This window comes from Hemiscyllium ocellatum, chromosome 1 (assembly GCF_020745735.1).
Source record: "Hemiscyllium ocellatum isolate sHemOce1 chromosome 1, sHemOce1.pat.X.cur, whole genome shotgun sequence".
NCBI classification, from domain to species: Eukaryota; Metazoa; Chordata; class Chondrichthyes; order Orectolobiformes; family Hemiscylliidae; genus Hemiscyllium; species Hemiscyllium ocellatum.
Genome location: NC_083401.1, coordinates 14,970,030 through 14,988,215, shown reverse-complemented (window position 1 = coordinate 14,988,215; position 18,186 = coordinate 14,970,030).

The following is an 18,186-nucleotide window of genomic DNA, read 5'->3' as shown; positions in this document are numbered from 1 at the left end:
GGGAAGGACAAGGAAATCAATTCTCTTTCAAGCGTGAGCCTTTCTCAAATTTGATCTGCTCCTTTCTTTTCAACTGCTGTGGGTTTATAAGGCGTGGGGGAGTGGATGCATCTGAATTATCGTCATCTCATGAATTGTAGTGTCTGACTGCCGAAGGGAAGGGCTTTTCTGATCCCCGATGAAAATGTAACTGAGAGGCCGTAATCTCCATCTCCGGTTGAACAAGAATCAACTTTCATCCATCGAGGTAGTTTATCTGAAACCCGAGTCCTCGTTGTCCAAATTCGGGAATCTTCAATTGGGCGACACAGTCAAGCACTCAAGTTTAGGCCACAGTTTCCATGTCTCCTTGGCTGGCCGGACACCAGTTGTGTAATTACTCACAGGCCTGAGCTTCTGGAGATGAAACAAAAGCTGAATTTCCTCATTAATCATCATTGTTTGCTTTTGGAACACCCTTTGACCCCTGAGAAAAGAGTTTTAAGTACCTGTCGGTTGATGCGGGGCCTAGTGCAAAACATTCAGCCTTCATTGTCTTCCTAGCACCTATCCATCCAACATTCCCTCCACCCCCACCGCCCCTCACCCTCTTCCCTCCCAACCTCCAGCCGAAAGGTTAAAATATCCCCAAGAATTGTTCTTGGGAGTTTAATGCTTTCGATAATAGCGGATCACGGAATGCTTAAAAGGAAGATTAATCTGCGTTTTAAAAAAAACGGACCTGGCCTCAGAGTTCAGAGTAATGTGAGAAGACTGATTTCTCTCCAAAAATGCAGACAGTTGCCCTATGACTAAGAACCATGCAGACATATTAACCCTCAAACAAGTCAATTGTTTATTTAGTTTTAAGAGTTCTGACCGAAAACTGTTTTGTATTTAAAAGGAACAACTCGTACACATTTTTTTATATCACAAAGCTCCCAAAGTGTTTCAAACTGTCACCAGCCATTTTTCATGTTTACTAAAGGTCACTTTATCTTTTTATTTAATGGGGGATCCAGTTTCATTAATTTTTTTTAATGCCTTGCAGGCATTTTCCCCTTTTTAATTTCATTTTACTGGGATGTCTCGACGCAGTATTATTGATTTAGGATTTTTCAATTATATCATTTTAAATTTTTAACAAGAAAATGATTAAAGTTTTGCTTATCCACGCTGTTCTAAAACAGGAGAGTTACTTCAGCCCAATATAAAATAGGTACTGTTAACATTCAGTCATACACTCTATTCTCTAATATAGAGCAGCGCACAGAACATTACTATATATTATGTACAGAAGCCTTATTGCCATAATAAAAGGCACCTTTTTTAATTCATTTGTGGGATATGGGCATCACTCGCTGCCCAACATTGATAGCCCATCCCTATTTGCCCTTAAGATGGTGGGGGTGAGCTGCCTTCTTGAATCGCTGTAACCCATGTGCTGTGGGTTGACCCACCATGCCAGTAGGATTTTGACCCAATGTGAAGGAACAGCAGTATATTTCCAAATCAGGTTGGTGAGTGGCTTGATGGGGAACTTGCAGGGGGTGGTGTTCCCAACTACTTGCTGCCCTTGTCCTTCTAGATGGAAGTGGCTGTGGGTTTGAAAGGCGCTGTCTGAGAATCTTTGGTGAATTTCTGAAGTGCATGTTGTAGGTAGTACACACTGCTGTTCCTGAGTGTCGGTGGTGGGGGGGAGTGGACGCTCGGGTATGTAGTGCCATACACAAGTGGGCTGCTTTGTCCTGGATGGTGTCAAACTTCTCGAGTGATGTTGGAGCTGCACCCATCCGGGCAAGTGGGGAGTATTCCATCACCCTCCTGACTTGTGCCTTGTAGATGGGGACAGGCTTTGGGGAGTCAGGAGGTGAGTTACTGCAGTTGTCTCGCCTCTGACCTGTTCTTGTAGCCATTGTGTTTATGTGGTGAGTCCAGGTGAGTTTCTGGTCAATGATAACTCCCAGGATGTTGATAGTGGGGGATTCTGTCATGGTAATACCACTGAATGTCAAGGGGCAGTGGCTACGTTGTCTCTTATTAGTGACTAGACGGTTGTTTACAGAATTGTATATTTAGGATTTTTAGTGAGCATCTCATGCTAAAGACCACCTTGTTAGCTGTAAATTTATTTTATAGAAATTTATTTTTGATGAATAGTTGCTAGAGAGTAAAAATGGCTTCCCCTGGGGATTGTGGGCGTCCCTGATGTATACGTCTGCTGCTAGACAGGGTCGTGAAGAAGCTGTTGGTTATGCTTGCCTTTATTGATCAGTGCATTGAGTATAGGAGGTGTGAGCTCATGTTTCAGTTGCTCAGGACATTAATCAGGCCACCTTTAGAATACTGCGTTCAATTCTGGTCTCCCTGTTATGGGAAAGATTATGTTAAATTCGAAACGGTGCCGAAAATGTTTCGAAGGATGCTGTAAGATTTAAGCGATAGGGAGAGGCTGAATAGGCTGGGGCTTTTCTCACTAGGGTGTCAGAGGTTGAGGGATGACCTTATGGAGGTTTATAAATCATAAGGGACATGGATAGGCTAAATGGTTAAGGCCTTTGTTCAAAGGCATGGGAGTCCAAAACTAGAGGGCATAGGTTTAAGGTGAGAGGGGAAAGATTTAAAAGGGACCGAAGAGGCAACTTTTTCATGCAGCGGGTAGTACGTGTATGGAATGAGCTGCCACAGGAAGTGGTGGAAGTTGGTACAATTACGACATTTAAAAGGCATCTGGATGGGTATATGAATAGGAAGGGTTTGGAGGGATATGGGCCAAGTGGTGGCAAATGGGACTAGAATGGGTTAGGATATCTGGTCGGAATGAACACGTTGGACCAAAGGGTCTGTTTCTGTGCTGCACACCTCTATGACTCTATGTTCCTGTCAGACTGCATGGATTGGTTAGAGTGGCAGATGGACACACTCATGATCCTGTAGGAGGTGGGAAGCATCACCGGCAGGCAGTTTAGAGATGTGGTCACATGCAGAGGCTCAGGCAGATCGATAGGCGACCCTAGAAGGGTCAGGCAGACAGTGCAGGAGTCCTCTGTGACTGTCCCCCTTTCAGTAAGGAGGGAGGGGGGGATGTTATCCCTCAGGGGATGGAGACAGCAGCAGCCAGAATGTTGGCACCACAGCTGGCACTGTTGTACAGCGGGGAGGGTAAAACTCAGTGGAGCAGTAATGATAGGGGATTCTAGAATCAGGGGCACATTTCTATGGCCACCAGTGAGACCCCAGGATGGTGTGTTGCCTCCCTGTTGCCAAGCTCAAGAAGGTCTCAGTATGGACATGGGACCTTTTGAAAGGGAGGGAGAGTGTCGAAAGGTCATGGTTCCCATTGGTACCAATGACAATAAAGAGTGACAGGGTCCTGCAAAGGGAGCTCAGAGGGTTAGGCAGAGAGTTGAAAAGCAAGACCTCTAGGATATTAATCTCAGGATTTCTTCCTATACCACGTGTTAGTGATGCCAGGAATAGGAAGTTGGAGAAATACATGGTTAAGAGGCTGGTGTAGGAGAGGGGGTGGGGGGGGGTGGGGCTTCACATTTATGGATCATTGGGATCTCTTCCAGGGGCAGGTGGGACTTGTACAAGAACGAAAGGTTGCACCTAAACTGGAGGGGCATTAATATCCTGGTAGGGAAGCTTGCCAGTGCCATTCTGGAGGGGTTAAACTAGTTTAAGAGGGGATGGGAGCCAGAGCAGTAGGTCAGCAAGTAAAATGACTCAGGAGAAGTTCGGGCTAAGGTTACCAAGGCAGAAAGAATTTGTGAGTGCTGGTCTGGAGGAGGGACCGTAACATAGGAGAGGTACACAAGAATAAATATTGGGGGTATTTGAGGAAGAAAGGGTAATAAGATGACTTTATTGAAGTTTAAAAAATCATGAGGGGTACAGATAAGATTAATGGGAGATGCCTTTTCCCTAGAGTAAGGGATTTCAAGACTAGGGGGCACACTTTTAAGGTGAGAGGAGGGAGATTTTAAAAAGGCGTGAGGGGGCAATTGTTTTACACAGAGGGAGGTTCCAGAGAAAGTGGTAGATGTGGGCACAATTATAATGTTTAAAAGACATTTGGATGAGTACATGAGCAGGAAAGGTTTGGAAGGATATGGGCGAGGAGCAAGCAGGAGTTTAGTTTGGGATGGACTGGTTGGGCCAAAGGGTCTGTTTCTCTCCTATATGACTCTATTGTTATATAACAGACAGCGAGAGGTTACTGAACACAGTGGGGCTAGTGGTCTGAGGTGTTATTCTAACAAGAGGAGTATCACAGATATGGAGATGAATTTAGAACATGGATTAGTGTATACAACCAAGATGTTGTAGAAATTACAGAGACTTGGTTGAGAGGGGGGGCAAGATTAACGTTCCAGGATTTGGATGTTTCAGGTGAGACAGAGAGCTTGGGAGTTGTGTTATTGATAAGGGAGAACATCACAGCAGAATTCCAACAGTGGCCTAACCAATGTCCTGTACAGACACAACATGCCCTCCCAACTCCTGTACTCAATACTCAGACCAATAAAAGAAAGCATACTAAACGCCTTCTTCACTATCCTAGCTACCTGTGACTCCACTTTCAAGGAGGTTTGAACCTGCACTCCAAGGTCTCTTTGTTCAGCAACACTCCCTTGGACCTTACCATTAAGTGTATAAGTCCTGCTAAGATTTGCTTTCCCAATATACAGAACCTCGCATTTATCTGAATTAAACTCCATCTGACACTTCTCAGCCCATTGGCCCATCTGGTCAAGATCTGGTTGTAATCTGAGGTAACCCTCTTCGCTGTCCACTACACCTTGAATTTTGGTGTCATCTGCAAACTTACTAACTGTACCTCTTATGCTCGCATCCAAATGAGACATCTCTCCCAGTTTTGACACGAGCCTCCAATCTTAGTCAGGAGGACCTCTGTCGGTTGATTGAGCTTCTTTTTACCATTGTCTTTTCTGGAGTTTAGGTCGATGCCAGATGATTTGGCTGGTTTCATTTCTTTGCTGAGACTTTGTAGAGGATTGACACAACTGAGCGACTATTTGTCAGGTCAGTTGAGAGTCAACCACATGGCTGTGGGTCTGGAGTCACCTACACACCAGGCCAAGTAAGAGTGACAGATGTCCCTCTCTGAAAGATGTTACTGAACCAGATGAGGCTTTTTGAACAGTCGGCAATGAATTAATGATCATCAAGATTCCTAATTCCAGATTTTTAAAAAATATTAATTTGGGAATTGATCTCAACATCAGTTTCTGCTTTAATAATCTAGCGATTATATGAGATATCACCTCGTATGCTGCATGCAACATTCTAGGGACAAACTCACTAAGACATTCTGCTCCTGTAATTAAATTCCTTTCTATTTTTGCACCAGACAGGACTGAACAATTATTACACTTCACCCATGTGTTTTTTAAATGTGTGCTATTGTCTGTCTCTCCCATCATCCCTTTAAGTAAAGATCCCCAATCTATCAGAGACAACTCACCCCTCAGACCATGGCAGGTTTCTCGATTTAGATTCAGGACTCTGGACTCAGAATCAACCCTCCCTCTGGGTCTCACACAACTAGATTGTCAATTATTCCTTTCTCGTTAGACAATACTCAGTTGGCCTGTTCTGTCATTGGGTCCTGAATGCATTTGCCCAGAATACAGTCCTGTATGCACTTCCCTCCTATGGTATTGTTATTTGATTCAACGACACAGTTCTGGAGCCCGGCCTACCTAGCTCAGAGGAAAAGACACTACCACTACACCACAATTTAGCACAATCCGGGTTGCATAACCACCTAGACCAGCGAGATGGCTGATGCCAATTGTTGACTGAATGTACAGAGAATGAGGTGGATGCCTTTTACACCAGGGTAAGGTACACCGAGATGTCATCTAGCTGTCTTAAGGTCTTGCATGTTGCTGAGAACTGACCAACAATATAAAACCAGGTCCCCAGTATATGAGCCCAGGCCTTGGGATTATCATTCCATCAACATTAGACTGAGCCAGCATTTCCTCCCCAAGCCTGCATTATACCCAGCAACAGTGTGACATTTTGTTCCTGATACTATCTTTTAATCAGTAATGAATTATGTTTTCAGATGTAATATATGAAGGAGTTTTATACTCAATAACACAGTTTCTGTACAATCTGTTTCACCCAGGGACAATTGTGTTCTATAAGAGCAGATATGTTATACTCAGTAAATTACACTGAGTAATTATGTAATCTTTCTCTACTTTGGTCCGTGGAACTAGGTATTGCTGGCTCGGCCAACACTTATTGCCATTCCCTAATTATCTCACAGAGGGTGGTGTTTAGCTGCCTTCTTGAGCCACTGTAGATCGCAGGCCGGTAATTACACCCACAGTGTGCTGTGAAGAAGGGAGCACCAGGGCAGTGAAGGAATAGCTGTATCAAGTCAAATCGAATCTGTAATGGAAGGGAACTTGCAAGTCCCCAATTACCCAGAGGGCAGTTCAAAGATGATCGCATTGCTATAGGTCTGGAGTCATATGTAGGCCAGACCAGGTAAGGATGGCAGTTTCCTTCCCTCAAGGGCATGAATGAACTAGATGGGTTTTTACAGTAGTCAAGAGTGACTATGTGACTATGTAGCTTTTTTGAAAATTCCAGATTTTTATTGAATTCCGAGTTTGCTGTCTGTCATGAAGGGGTTTGAACCCAAGTCATTGGGCATAATGCACATTACCATGACAACACCATCTCTCCAAAAGGGAAATATGTTGCCTGTACTGGGATTTAGAGAAGAATGAGAGGGAATCAAATTAAGTTAAGGATGAAATGGGATTGACCAAGTAGGTGTGGAGAGGATGTTTCCTGTTGTGGGGAAACCTAGAGAGAAAAGTCATGGTTTCAGGGTAAGGGGAGATGAGGAAGAATTACAGTCCAGAGCACAAAGCTCCATCCAAGATGGCGGCAGGGTGGAGCTCCTCACCAGAGCTCAGCCCCTCTGACTTCTTCCCGTCCTTCTTCTCTTGCTTTTCTCTTTCTTTCTTTTGGTTCTTTGGTTTTGGAGCTGGGTGGCACCACGACTGGGGGAGTTTGACGGGTCGGCCGTGAGGCAGCAGTTAACGGTCGGTGAGGTTGTGCTCCATCAATGTCGGAAGCAGCGCTGGAGCTGGACTCTGCAGTGAGATCGCTGGCATGGCGATGGAGCACGGCCGCGAGTGGGGCCCAGGTGGCGGTAGTGGCAGCTGCCGATGGTCAGCATCGAAAGATGGCGGTGACGGCTGGGGCCTTGTGAGCGGCGGGCAGTGAAGCCTGGCAGCGGCAGTTGGTGGTGAGGGAGGCTGGTGAAAACAGACGGGTTTTAGCCCAGTACTAGAAAATATGCCCAGGGCAGCTTGGAGAACCTGCAGGCCCATGGCATTAGAGAGGACCATAATGTTTACCTTTATACCTTTACTTCTATATTCACTCACTTTTATACTGAGAAGACTGTAGTGACTTTTTAACTTACATCTTTACTTTTCAACTTCTGGAACTAAAATTTTGTACCCAGGTACTTTTGCACTTAGATTGACGGCATGTGTGGCAACATTATACACGTCTCACTGTAGTACACATAGAAATCGGAATCTACTTCTCCTGAAAGGTCATGAATCTGTGGAGTGTGCTGGATACCAAGACACTGAATAAATGTAAGGACACAGAATTTTTAACTAATAACGGGTTAAAAGGTGATGGAGAGTGAGCAGGAAGGTGGAGTTGAGGCCGAGATGCATTAAATGGCGAAGTAGGCTGAAGGGGCTGAATGGTCTATCCCTGCTCCTAGCTCTTGTTCAAGAACTCCAAATGGCGTAAGGTCTTCAGTCTCTCCCCATACTCCCCACAATGTTCACCTTGTGTGTCTCACTCTCTCCCCTCAGAGACTCAGCATGGTCTGTCTCAGCTTTGAATATTCTTAAAAGGCACAGCCTCGACAGTCCTCTGTGGCACAGTGGTGCTGCTCTAATCAGAACCTTAATGAGGCGCCCAACAGGCTTCGTAGACAGATATCCCCGGTCTAACATACAGCCCTCCCATACAGCCTGTCATCAATGCATTTTGAATATGGCACCGTGCAGAGATTGGAACCCGTCCGTTCCAGTTCGGAACAGCGATCCACTCCATCCACACTTCCTGTGGACCCACCGAGACAGGCAATGGCTCCATTTCCATTGCAGCAGAAACAGGCCAATGTCCGAGCACCATCTTGGAAGGTAATGACCTCACCAAAATGGTGCTTGACATAGCCAGCACCGGAACTGAGCGCCATTTTGGGCCTGGTTGCGTAGCACCAAAGCTAAAGGCGGAATTCTGTGGCAAATGTTTCAGGCCATTGATCTTTTTCCGAGAAATCATACAGTTTAGCGAGGTAACAGGGTTTTTTTTAAAAACCCAGTACAAAGTCAGTGACTAAGCTAGAGAAGGCTGATGGAATGGGGTGTCTGTGGAAAGTCAGAGAGGTGATGTTGAGTATTGAGGATGCTATGAAGCCTAGTGGGATGGTAAGGGAACATGGAAAACAGTAGTGGCTATTGGTGATCTGCAGCTACTGAACTCATTGATGAGCCCCACTGCGGGGTTCCGAGGACAGAGAGGCCAGGCTGAGGGCAGGGCAGTGTATTGAAATAGTTCCTAACCAGAAACACAACGTTAGGCTTGAGGACTGAGCAGGGGAAGGTGAGGACTGCAGATGCTGGAGAGTCAGAGTTGAAAAGTGTAACTTGCTGGAAAAGCACAGCAGGTCAAGCAACATCCGAGGAGCAGGGGAATCGATATTTCGGGCATAAGCCTGTTATCAGGATTGTGACATCACCGATGAAGGGCTTATGCCCGAAACATCGACCCTCCTGCTCCTCGGATGCTGCCTGACCTGCTGTGCTTTTCCAGCACCACACTTTTCGACTTTGAGGACTGAGCAGAGATGCTGACTAAAGCATTCAGCTAGGAAAGGGAGGATTTGGCCATGATAGGGTAACGGAGTGGGTGGGTGGCATTATTGTCACAAAAGGATGCCTTTCAGCCTATCATGGCTGTCCTGGCTCTCTGACTGAGCACTTGCTGCTATTCTTCCTTTTCCCCAGAACCTGCACATTGTTTCCAATCAGATCATCATCCAACAGCCTCTTGAGAGCCCCAATTGAGCCCTGCCTCCACCACCCTCCCATGCAGTCCATTCACCCCTAACTCCCTACTGGGGCAGCAGGGTGACTCAGTGGTTAGCAATGCTGCCTCACAGCACCAGGGACCCAGGTTCGATTCCTGCCTCGGTCAACTGGAGTTTGCACGTTCTCCCTGTGTCTGTGTGGGTTTCCTTTGGGTGCTCTGGTTTCCTCCCACAGTCCAAAGATGTGCAGGTTAGGTGAATTGGCCATGCTAAATTGCACATTGTGTTCAGGAATGTGTAGGTTAGGTGTATTAGTCAGGGGATTGGGTCTGGGTGGACTCGTTGAGCCAAATGTGTTGCTGGAAAAGCGCAGCAGGTCAGGCAGCATCCAAGGAACAGGAGATTTGACGTTTCGGGCATAAGCCCTTCTTCAGACTTTTGCCCAAAACATTGAATCTCCTGCTCCTTGGATGCTGCCTGACCTGCTGCGCTTTTCCAGCAACACATTTTCAGCTCTGATCTCCAGCATCTGCAGTCCTCACTTTCTCCTCGTTGGGCCAAATGACCTGTTTCCACACTGTGGGGTTTCTATGAATACTATTGTGTTTAAACAGTCTTTCTCACGTCACAGTTGCTTCTTTAGCAAGTCACTTTATATCCCTGGCCTCTTGTTCTCAATCCGATGAGAGTGGGAACAGTTTCTCCTTATCTTCTGGGTCCCAAACCTCTCATGATTTTGTAAACTTTGGTCAAATCTCTGAGCCTCCTCCTCTCCAGGAAATATAGTTCCAACAATGCCAAAGCCCACCCCATGACTGCCAACACTACCACCAACCAACCCACCCCGTCTCCACGGCACCTTCCCACATAACCACAGAAAGTGTAACACCTGCCCCCTTCACCTCTTCCCTGCCCCCCCCATTCAATGATCTAACCAGTCTTTCCACCTGTACCTCCCCCAGCCTTGTGTATTGTACTCGCTGCACCCACTGTAGCCTACTCTACATTGGAGAAACCAAACGCAGAATGGCTGACCGCTTTGTGGAACACCTCCAGTCTGTGGGCATGCAGAACCCTGATCTTCCCGTAGCTGGTCATTTTAACACAGCATCCTATCACATGTCTGTCCTCGGTATGGTGCAGTGTTCCAGTGAACCACTGCGCGAACTGGAGGAACAGCATCTCAGCTTCAGACGAGGCGGCCTTCTGGAATTATTATTGAATTCAACACTTTCAAATGGTGAACCATTTCTTCCCATACTTTTAGCTTGTTATCATGTCCTCCCTTCACCCATCCCACTTCCTGTCCTTTCAACCCTGACAGGAGACGCACCATTGTTCTGCCATTCTCACGTTCCAATCACTTAATGTAAATTGTTAACATCTTTCGTCCGCCAACACTCACCGCCCCCACCTTCCAAACTACAGCATAAATGGTCTCCCATCCACATTTCACGTCAGCTCTGATGAAGGGTCATCTAGACTCGAAACATTAGCTCGCTGTCTCTCCATGGACGCTGTCAGACCCGCTGTGACCTCCAGCATTTGTTGTTTTCAATACAGACTCCAGTATCTGCAGGGATTTGTTCCAAAATACAGGCCCAACTCCTCCCCAGCTGAGGTACCTCTTATCTGCCACGATTCTCTCCAACACATTCACCTCCTTCCTGGAGTCAAAATCCATGCGCACTGCTCCAGCTGAGGTCGAACTTGCATCTTTATAACAGCATAACCTCTCTGCTCTTGCATTTTTGAGACCGATTTCAGACACGGCTCAACGCTGAAGCATTGAACACGTTGCCCTCATAAAAATACATGCACTTCCAGCTCTGAGTCGAGAGCCTTTGCTTCCAGGATGAGATAAGCTTTTAACAGCACAGGTTTCAATTTTACTGCATGTTTTGTTCAAGTGAATTAGCACACTTGACGTTTACGGACTCTGTTTCTAATTACCACAGCTATGTTAAAGTTGCTTCCTTGATTCACATCGTCCCAAAGGCCCACTGAGACTTGTGAATTCCAAAATTATTGGTGTTCGTGAAACATTTACTGACTTAATTACAGCCCCTTAACTTCCCTGTGAAGGGGACATGCTGACTTGGCTCTGTATGGGATTTGGTGGGACATGGGGGCTAATCAGAAGAAATGCCAATCACAACAGTAAAAGTCTCCCCTTCTCTCCCCCTTCCAGCAGTGAAAATGTTTCCAGTGAAGAGAGAGAAACCTTCCAGAAATTTCTTCTGGTAAAATTGCAGCTTTGCTTTTTTCTCTATGACTGCGACGTCCATCTTGCTTCAGATCTGAGTCAAAAAACACCATTTTCCAAACTACAACCTTCTGAATGAATAACACATGTTGCCTGTTGTCGTGTAATCAAAATAACTTGTGTTATTTGACCAGTCACTGTTTATTACTCGGGCAGACATTGTGTACACAGCAGGATTCCACAAACAATCGTTGTTTTGAATGAGCTGTTAATCCAATTTTGGGGAAGGGAAGAGAATTCATTTAGATAGCTCGCTGCACCCTTTCAAATAGGCTCATGGGATCTTCAACGTTCTCCTCAATGAGTTGGCTAAACCCTACACGGTGGGTCAGTGGTTAGCACTGCTGCCTCACAGCACCAGAGATCCAGGTTCGATTCCGCCCTTGGGCAACTGTCTGTGTGGAGATTACACATTCTCCCTGTGTCTGGATGGGTTTCTCTGGGTGCTCCAGTTTCCTCCCACAGTCCAAAGATGTGCAGATCAGGTGAATTGGCCAGGCTAAATTGCCCATAGTGTTAGGTGCATTAGTCAGAAGAAAATGGGTCTGGGTGGGTTACTCTTCAGAGGGTTGGTGTGGGCTGGTTGGGCCGAAGGGCCTGTTTCCACACTGTAGGGAATCTAATCTAATCTACCTGACCAGCTTGCTCACTCTGGAGTAGTTCTCTTTCCTTTGTCAGTAGCCCTGCTTCCATCTCGCCCCAACCCCCCCCCACCTCTATGATTGCCCCTTTCTCTTTCCCAATCAACCCTTCTCCCCCTGTCAAAACATGCCCTTCCTCACCCCCTCCTTGTCTCAATACCACCATCCTTTCCTCCCAGTCACCTTTCTCTCAATCATCTGGTCTGTCTTTCCTAATTTTCCTCTCCCTCCTTACTAATCAGTTTCCCTCATTGGTCTCTCATTATATTAATTCATGGGATATGGGCATCATTGGTTTGATCCATCCCTAATTGCCCTTGAGAAGGTGAGCTGCCTTCTTGATCCATTGCTATCCATTGGTGAATTTCCGCAGGGCATCATGTAGATGTACATATTGATACCAAGTAGAGGTGATAGAGGGAGAAAATGGTTAATTTTGGACAATCGAGTGGACTGCTTTGTCCTGGACGGTGTCAAGCTTTTTCAGTGTTGTTGGAGCTGCCCCCATCCAGGCAAGTGGGGGGGAATTCCATCACCTTCCTAACTTGTGCCTTGTAGATGGTGGGAAGTTAAGCTTTGGGAAGTCAGTCTCTGCAGTATTATTGGCCTCTGACATACTCTGTAGTCACAGTATGTGGTGAGTCCAGATGAGATACTGGTCACTGATAACCCCAAAGATGTTGATAGTGGGGGTTTCCGTGATGGTAACACCATTGAGGAGGCAGTGGTTAAACTGTCTCTTGTTGGAGGTGGGCATTGCCTGCAATTTGTGAATTTGGATTCCTCTGAATTCCGAATCCTTGATGCCTGAGTTAGAGTGACAGCTTCCAGTTGTGAACTGGAGTTGCCACATTGTCAGCTGAGGAATTCACATTCAGATATCTAAATAAATGAATTTGGGATTTAAAAAAAAGCCAGTAAGGATATGGGAGAATGAAATAACTAGATGGTCATAAAACACCATCTTGATTGACGATCATAGCCATCCTTACCTGGTCTGGCTTCCATGTGATTCCAGGTCCACGGCAAGCTGGTTAACTCTAACTGCCCTCCAAAATAGCCTACAACAGGCTGTGTGGCTTTAATCACCTTCTCAAATGCAAAAGGGGCTGGAAAAGAAATATTGTTTTCTAGCAATGCACACACGCTGGGATGATGAAGAGAGAAAAAAAACGAGATTGTTGTCTCATCAGAAAGCTTGGCCTCTCTGGGCCAAGATTGTTGAGGGGAATTTGTAGGTGATGATATTCTCCTGTATCTCATCTTTCTGGTGGGAAGTGGTTGTAGGTTTGGAAGGTACTGTCTCAGGATCTTTGGTGAATTTCTGCGGTGCATGTAACTCCAGTCTGTAACTCACTCCTGGGGATTTGTCATTGTTTATATGCATTACCCTGAACCCCTGCATTGGATTCCAGTTTGTAATTCCCTGCCGGGTATCTGCTATTCTAAAAAGAAACCACCCCGAACCACTCGATTAGATTCCAATCTGTAACTCATTCTTGGGTACCTGTTATTCTGTGTATAAACCAACCCGAACCCTTCCATTAGATTCCAGTCTGTAACTCACTCTCGGGAATGTTGTTCTGTACATAAACCACACCAAAACTACTCAATTAGATTCAAATGCTGCTGCTACTGAGCGTCAATGGTGGGGAGAGGATGCTTGTGGATGTGGGCTGCTTTGTCCTGGATGGTGTCAAGATTAGAGTGGTGCTGGAAAAGCACAGCAGGTCAGGCAGCATCTGAGGAGCAGGAAAATCACCGTTTTGAGCAAAGGTCCTTCTGTTGCCTGACCTGCTGTGCTTTTCCAGCACCACTCTCATCTTGAGTCTAATCTCCAGCATCTGCAGTGCCCATCTCCACCTTGTCCTGGATGGTGTCAAGCCTCTTGAGTGTTGTTGGAGCTGCAGCCATTCAGGCAAGCGGGGAGTATTCTACCACACTCCTGACTTGTGCCTTGTAGATGGTGGACAGGCTTTGGGGAATCAGGAGCTGCAGGCTTCCTAGCTTCTGACCTACCCTTGTGGCATAGTGCTTATATGACCCATGCAGTTGAAATTCTGGTCAATGGTAACCCCAGGATGATGATAGTAGGGGATTCAGTGACAGTAAAATCATTGAATGCCAAGGGGCGATGGTTCAGTTGTCTTTGATTGAAGATGATCACTACCTGGCCTGTGGTGTGGATGTTACTTGTCATTTGTTAGGCCAAGTCTGGATATTGTGCAGACCCTGCTGCATTTGGAATTGTACTGCTTCAGTATTTAAATCTATGTTAATTGTATTTATACACACATTTATTTGCTGCCACTGTATGGGAATCTGCTAGTGACGGTTAGACCCTGACTAACCATCTCCAGGGCTTCAACAGATGAGTATGTCATTCTTAAATCTTTGCCTATGTAGAAATGCCACTAGGAATACTGATATCTTCACATGTGATGGAGATGGCTAATCTGACCATCTATTTTCTCAGTGTGACAGCTTTATAATGCCCTGGTATTCTTTAATTTCAGATTTTGCAATAATTCAGCGTGCTGTATGTCTCCTTTAAAATAATAAGACGCGGCATTTAATTTGAAAAATGTTAAGGTAATCGATATGCTTTCTGAAACATGAAACATATGTGTACATGTCGAAGGTGTTGACTGACAAAGTGGAGGATGGAAGTGGTTAGGGATGAGATCATTGAACCTTCAGTGAAAACCTTCAGTCAGTAGGAGGCAGTTGACAAGAAAGATGAAAGAGAGACTGGAATACGCACTTCTCGTGAACCTCAGGGACCCATTTGAAATCCGGACTCGGAGACATATTGTCCAAAAACCTTCGTTGTGCTGGACTGTTGGCTTATACCGGGACTATTCCCAACCATAACAGGGACACATCCAGTATCGGACAATAGTTACATCCCAGAGACGAGCATCCCCTGGACCTCCCAGACAGCTCATCAGCAAGGAGGTGTTTTCAACTCTGAGCCTTTGGAGCAGCAGGTGGGGCCAGAGGCCTGGTCAGAGGTGGGAAGGAAGAGTTCAGAGAGTCACTGGAATAGTTATCCAGAGCTCCTCCTATAACCAAACCTCTCCTGGTCTTTAATAAAGGGAACATCTATGGAGCAGGGTAGTATCCTTGGTCCAGCCGTCATCATAAGGGCAGATGTTGGCATGTTCGTTGATGATTGTATAATGTCTCACACTATTTGTGATCCTCAGACACCGAAGCAGTCCACATCCAAATGCAACAAGATCTGGACAATGTCCAGGCTTGGCTGGCAAGTGACAAGTGACATTAGCATCACATAAATGCCAAACATTGACCATCTCCAAAGAGTGGTAGTCTAACCATTGACTTTCAATGGCAGCACGATCATGCCACTAGCTTTAGATAACCATTGACCAGAAACTGAACTGAATTCGCCACATCAACACTGTGGCTACGCAAGCAGGTCCGAGGCTAGGAATCCTGCAGAGAGTAACTCGCCTCCTGACACAAGGCACAAGTCAGGACGGTGATGGAATACTCCCCACTTGCCCTGGATGGGTGCAGCCCCAACAACACTCAAGAAGCTTGACGCTATCCAGGACAAAACCTGCCTGATTGGCACTACCACCCCAAACATCCCCTCCCTCCACCATTGACGCTCAGTAGCAGCAGTGTGTACCATCTACAAAATACACTGCAGAAATCCACCAAAGATCCTCAGACAGCGCCTTCCAAACCCACAACCACTTCCATCAAGAAGGCAACAGATACATGGAAACACCCTCAAGTTCCCCTCTAAGCCACTCCCCATCCTGACTTGGAAACATATCGCTGTTCCTTCACTGTCACTGGGTCAAAATCCAGGAATTCCCTCCCTCAGGGCAATTGTGAACGTGGACTGCAGTGGTTCAAGAAAGCACCTTTTCAAGGGGCAACTAGGGACGGGCAATAAATCCTTGGCCCAGCCAGCGACACACACGTTCAATGAAAGAATTAAAAAAGGCACAAATCTTTCTTGTTAGCGATCTACCAGGCACCACTCACAGGCTGTGTGAGCTAAAAAATGCTCTCTTAACGGTTTCTTCTCTTGTTAGCAACCAATTTCTGCATCTCTTTTGGAGCCAGCCTCAATGCAGTTGACTAATTTGCCATTAATTCTATGCTATGTTATTTTTCATACAGCTTTCAGAGGTACAAGTTAATCATATCCACAGGGGGCTATCACTTGCAAGCTAACAGGGCCAATCTCATCAAGCAGCCCAGCAGATCTGTGAAATGTGGATTGCTTTTAAATGCCATTTAATGAGCCTCCACTTCCTCCCAGTAACTTTTTCCGGCCATGTAAGATGAGCCTTGGTGAGGTTAGTAACCCATTTTTGACATTTTCTCCTGGCTTTTCTTTCCACTTTCTCAGAATGGAGGTGATGGCCTAGTGGAATTATCATTAGACAATTAATCTGGGAATCCAGGTAATGTTCTGGGGACCTGGGTTCAAATCCTGCTCTGGCAGATGGTGGAATTTGAACGCAATAAGAATCTGGGAATAAGTGTCTGATGATGCCCATAAGCAGCTCATCAGATCCCTATAGTGTGGAAGCAGGCCATTCAGCCCACACCAATCCTCCAGAAGGAATCCAACCCTGCATTTCGTATGGCAGTCCAACTAACCTGCAACTCTTTGGACTGTGGGAGGAAACCCACACAGGCATGGGGAGAAGGTACACAAATCTACACAGCCACCCAAGGGTGGGATTGAACCCAGCTCCCTGACACTGTGAGGAAGCAGTGCTAACCACTGAGCCACCATAGCTGGTGGGAAAAACCCATCTCATTTACTGATGTCCTTCAGGGATGGAAACTACCATCTTTACCTGGTCTGCCCTAGATGTGACTCCCGGCTAATAACAATGTGCTGGATCCCAGCCTTCATCTGGGCAATAAATGCTGGCAAGAGTTTGCAAAGCCCACATCCCATGGATGAATGAAAAGGAAGTTGTAACAGTGGGATAGTCCCACTGACTGGAAGTGCCGCAGTCTAGAGAAAATGGTCAACACAGAAAATGGATGACCACAGCTTTCTCCTCTGAACTCTCTCCACTGCCAGCCAGCAGGCTGCAACTGCTCTCATCTGGCTCCATTCTTCTCTGTTAAACATGGCTACAGGCTTCCTTGCCATGCTCTCATCCGGCGCCCCTTATGGATTTATCCTAACTAAAAGTAAAATATTGAATATGATGGAAATCTGAACTAAAAAGAGAAGTGCTGGAAATGTTCTGAGCATCAAGGCTTATTGGCTGAGAACCCACATACATCCATTACGCTTTTGATTCACTTGAGCCCCTGATTGATTGACAACTCTGGCTATTAGTTACATAATGTTTATTTAGACAAGGTTACAATGTTTCAGGCAGTTGTGCTTTTAGCTTTTGGAACTTCTAGATGGAAGTCTAGTCTGGTGTTCTGGATTACTAGACAAGTGACATTTCCACTACATCATCACCTTCCCAACGATACAATCATGAGAGGCATTGATAAGCTTGATAACCAACAGCTTTTCCCCATGATAGGGTTGTCTAAAACTAAAGGGCATAGGTTTAAGGTGAGAGGGAAGAAACACAAAAGGGTCCAGGCGGCAATTTCTTCACACAGAGGGTGGTGAGTGTCTGGAAGGGCCTGCCAGAGGGAAAGGTGGAAGGTGAGTACAATTTCAAAACTTAAGAAATGCTTAGACAGGTAGGTGGATGGGGTAGGTATGGAGGTGGACATGGACCACACACAGGTAAATGCGTCTAGTTTAATTGTGAAAGCCACGCAGCAGGGGCATGTCGGGCCAAAGGGCCTGTTTCTATGCTGTATTTTGTTTCCTTTATCTTGTTGCCTCATTTTAGCTCATATTGTAAATGGGCCTTTCTCCTCAAGAACACTTCCCCCTCATTTCAAAATGGTGGGAGGTCTGAATGGAGTAGATAGGACCAAACTGTTCCCACTCATAAACAGGATTGAGAATGAGAAGGCGCAGGCTTCAAGTGATTCACAAACATAACAGGTGTGATTTGAGGTAGCACAATGTCATGATATTCCACAGAGAGCTGGTACAGATACAACAGGCTGAATGGCCTCCTGCACTGTAATATTTCTGTGATTCAGTGATCATCGACTTAACCTCAAAATGGCCACAACTGACTGAAATTCCATGTAAATACCGA